At 32.3% G+C, this 4,205-nt stretch overlaps 1 long non-coding RNA gene across 1 annotated transcript; it reads left to right on the forward strand.

The window, feature by feature from the left end:
* The first annotated feature begins 407 nt into the window (after positions 1 to 407).
* Positions 408 to 3,522, forward strand: LOC107963581 (uncharacterized). The gene is made up of 2 exons (XR_005928686.1): positions 408 to 487; positions 3,255 to 3,522. It is a non-coding gene; the product is annotated as an uncharacterized lncRNA (long non-coding RNA).
* The last annotated feature ends 683 nt before the right edge of the window (positions 3,523 to 4,205 follow it).

Consider the following 4,205-nt stretch of genomic DNA (forward strand, 5'->3'; position numbering starts at 1 on the left):
GATAATTGTAACAGCCCAAAATTGGGTCTAGTCGGAACAGTGGTTTCGGGACCACAAACCCGACGAGAAAAATTTTTATTTTTATTATATTTTTATAGTCTATAAATTTATAAAAATATTTTGTAAAAATTTCATTCGAAAATTTTGACGTTTGAGCACTCAATTTAGTCAAAAGGACTAAATTGTAAAAAGTGCAAAAGTTGAGTTCTTTATTTATGAGGTGCCTAATTGTTATGAGTTTTAAATTGAAAGTCCTTATGTGATAATTATTCCTTTAATAAGTTAGTGAATGGATATTTGTTTGGTATTTTGAAATTTGGTTGAAATAAAAAGGGTAATTTTGTAAATTAATTAAAATAACCTAATAAGACAAAAATGATAAAAGCTATCATTTTTTTTCCATTCTTTCTTCTTCAATCGTGGGAAAGAACCGAAAATGGCAGCCATGGATGAGCTCCATTCGACCAAGCTTCTATGGCTTATATAGGTACGATTTTTGTCCCGTTTTTAATGATTTTCGTATTTTTGAGATCCCCGAAGCTTTAAATTTTCTATTTCTACCAATTGATTGAAGAGAAATTAGAGTTTAAAAATTTACCCATTCATGATATGGTTGTGTTTTGATGATTTATAGTGGATAATGAATGTTTGATGTGTTAAATATGAGTTTTATTCAATGAATTTCGGTAAAAATGTTAAAAAGGGGTTAAATTGTAAAAGTTATAAATTGGTCATAAGTGTGTGAATTAGTGAAAATTTGGAGTTGCCATAGAAGAGAAAAATATTCAGCATGTCTTAAACCTTATAGAAATTGAATAAAAAAATTATTTTAAGAGCCTAGGGGTAAAAGTGTAATTTTTGAAAAGTTAGGGGGCATAATTGTAAATTTTCCAAATTTTGATATATGAATTGAATTGGTTAGTGTGTTGATAAAATGTGTTAAATAAGTGTTATTTGACATGTTAGATCAAGAAAACATGAAATTTTGGATTAAGATCAGGGAAGAACAAAGTTGTGTGCTAAGTCAGGAAAGTTAGCCGTTTCGGCATTTGAGGTAAGTTGGTATGATAATAATACTGCAATAATGTTATTGCCTTGATATTAAATGAGATGTAATTTTATATGTAAGTAATACATCAATTTTACTTGTATTATGATATTTTATAATAATATTGGAAATATGTTTGTTGATAATTACTTGATTGGTGAAATTGTTGGAAAAGAGAGAGAAATCTCGGTTGAACCTTTGGAAAGATTGAATGATACAGATGATACGTAGCTAGGTCACATGTATGGTGCTGAGTGCACATCATGTGTACAAGAAAGCTACGAGACATTATAATGTAGCTAGGTCGCATGGGTGATACTATGTGTACACCATGTAGACAAGAGAGCTACGGGATATATGTAGCTAGGTCGCATGCGTGGTTCCAGGTGAAGGACACCATGTAGACAAGAGAGCTACGAGATAAACTGGCTAGGTCACATGGGTGGTACTAAGTGCTCACCATGTGTACAAGAGAGTCGAACTATATGATGGGTGGAGCTATGTGTTGAAACCACCAAGTATCGAGTATTGATCCGAAGTGTTCAACAGGAAACTTACTATGTACTGCTTTGTGAGTTTGTGAGGAATAAGTGCAGGAACTTGGTTATGTGAATGATGTGTTCATTAAGTGACTGGGATGTGGCAAGGTTATAAACAAGTAAGTTCGTACGTATTAAGTATTATTATATTGAGCATTTAATGCGTTGGAATCATATAAATGGAATATTTATGAGTATTTTAATGATTAATGATTTATCGACCAAACGAACGGCACTTAGTGTGCGAAGTATTGAGGATGGCACTTAGTGTGCAAGACATCCGAAATGACACAGTGTATGAAGTATTGATGATGACACTTAGTGTGCGAAACATCCGAAATGACACTTAGTGTGAGAAGTATCGAGGATGGCACTTAGTGTGCGAAACATCCGATATAGCACTTAGCGTGCAAGACATCGATTGTACAGTGACATTTCGTGTAAGTATGATTTTGTTATGGATCGGTACAGGTATGTACATGTATGTATGAGCTTGTTAATAAGCATTATTATAATTGAGATTTAATGCTGTATAATTGAATTGTTGATGATTATGATTGTACGGAAGTATTTTATGAAAATTTGGCATTGGAAATTCCTGTTGAACCTTAGGAATAAATTAGGATACAAAGGGCATGTCATTAAAGTTACATTGATTTGGCTTCGGGCCATGATATTGGCACTTAGTGTACGAGATTCCCGAGTATCCAATTTTTATTCCAAATAGTTCAACGGGTATATCGAAAATATGAATGGGTAATTTAGCCTTGACAGAATTGAGTTACTGCAATAGTGTAACTTTGAAAATACACTAAAAATAGTGGAAAATGAGTTAGAGGCAGAATAAAATATGGGATTAAAGCTTAATGAGTCTATATTCACATGAAAGAAACAAGAGAAGAAAAAGAATTCCATATTGTGCGATATTTGAATTCTTATGAAACAGGGTCTGAATGAATTCGAGATCCCCTGTTCTGACTTTAGAAATTCACCAAAAATTGTAAACAAATTATTAAGAGTCATACCTTACATTAATGGATTCCTTATTGAGTCTATTTTTATGGGAAATAAACGGCATGGTCGTTGGAATTCTGTACAGGAAGAAATTCGGTTCGTAGTGTATAGGGGTCAGAGTGGTCATACCCTGAAATAGGGGAGACTTTAACTAATAAACTGTACTAATTGGCCCAACCAAAAATTCTATAAAATTTTTTTTAAGTATACATATGAGTCTAGTTTCAAGATAAATAGACGAGAACATTATTCAAGTCTTGTACTATGAGATAATTGAACTTTAGTACAGAAGGGTCGGAACTGTCAGACAATGAATTAGGGGTAACTTTGAGGAATAAACTGTACTATTTGGCTTAACCAAAAATTCTGGAAATTTTATGGAAGAAAGGACAATAAGTATAGTTTCATGGAAAATTAACGGAACTTAATTCAGAGTTTCATATCTCCAGATATAAATAATTTAGTGACTATGATTCAAGAAAACAGCCTTAGCTGATCTTGTGTAAAAAGATGAAATCATGTGATTAATGATTCTATTTTCTTGAGCATATTTATTGAGGAATGGGATAATATTGTTAATTAAATTTCTTCTTATTATTAATATTCCAACTTACTAAGCTTTTAAGCTTACACCATTTTCCCATTTCTCTTAGTGTTGTCAGGTTGGCTCGGGGTTGGAGATCGTCGGAAGTATCATCACACTATTAGTTTATCAAATTAGAATAATGGTAATTCTTATTTATTGTCAAATAAGTTGCATGTATAGATAATAAGTTATTGATATTAGGTAATATTATGATTTAGCCAAATGTATAGGCTCATTTTGCTTCATTGTATATAGCCATAAGATTTGGCTCATAATGGTTAAAGTTATGTAAACCTATTTTATGTATGCATAGATAAATATCTTGGTGTGGCTAAGTTAAGAACACAAAAAGGGCTTGGAAAATAGCATATGATACACATGGGCTTGAGACACGGCCGTGTGTCTCAGCCGTGTGAAGAACACGGCCACCACACGGGTGTGTGGTCTAACCGTGTGAGCAAGTCAGTAGCTAGCTAATTTTTACACGGGGTCTAGACACGGGCATGTGACCCTGCTTTGGTAAAAAAAATTACTAAGTGTCTGAAAGATTTCGGTTTGTTTCCAAACCAATTTCAATGATTGTTTTGGGCCTCGTAGACCCTTTTAAGGGACAAATTATATATGTTTGAAAAGTTTAAAATTTGATGAAATTTTATGTCTTAGTTTTAAATGATTACAAGTACTTAAGTCCGGTAATACCTCGTACCCTATTCCGGCGTCAGATACGGGTAAGGGGTGTTACAATAATTCATCCCAAAATTATGCTAAGCATGAGTTAAAAATATGTATAAATTATGATTTATCAATATATATACCTAAAGTTACGTATTCAATGACAAAGTAGTAATCAATATTTGGACATCTTAACTATTGATCATTTAATGTCATTCATGGTTTAACATTAAAAGTAGATTCTTAGTAACTATGTCTAATCATATAATCATATTATATAAATTAATAAGTAATCACATATAAATATTTAATACATTGCACTATGGCCGAATATACTAATAATGTA

This window comes from Gossypium hirsutum, chromosome A06, assembly GCF_007990345.1.
Source record: "Gossypium hirsutum isolate 1008001.06 chromosome A06, Gossypium_hirsutum_v2.1, whole genome shotgun sequence".
Taxonomy (NCBI): Eukaryota; Viridiplantae; Streptophyta; class Magnoliopsida; order Malvales; family Malvaceae; genus Gossypium; species Gossypium hirsutum.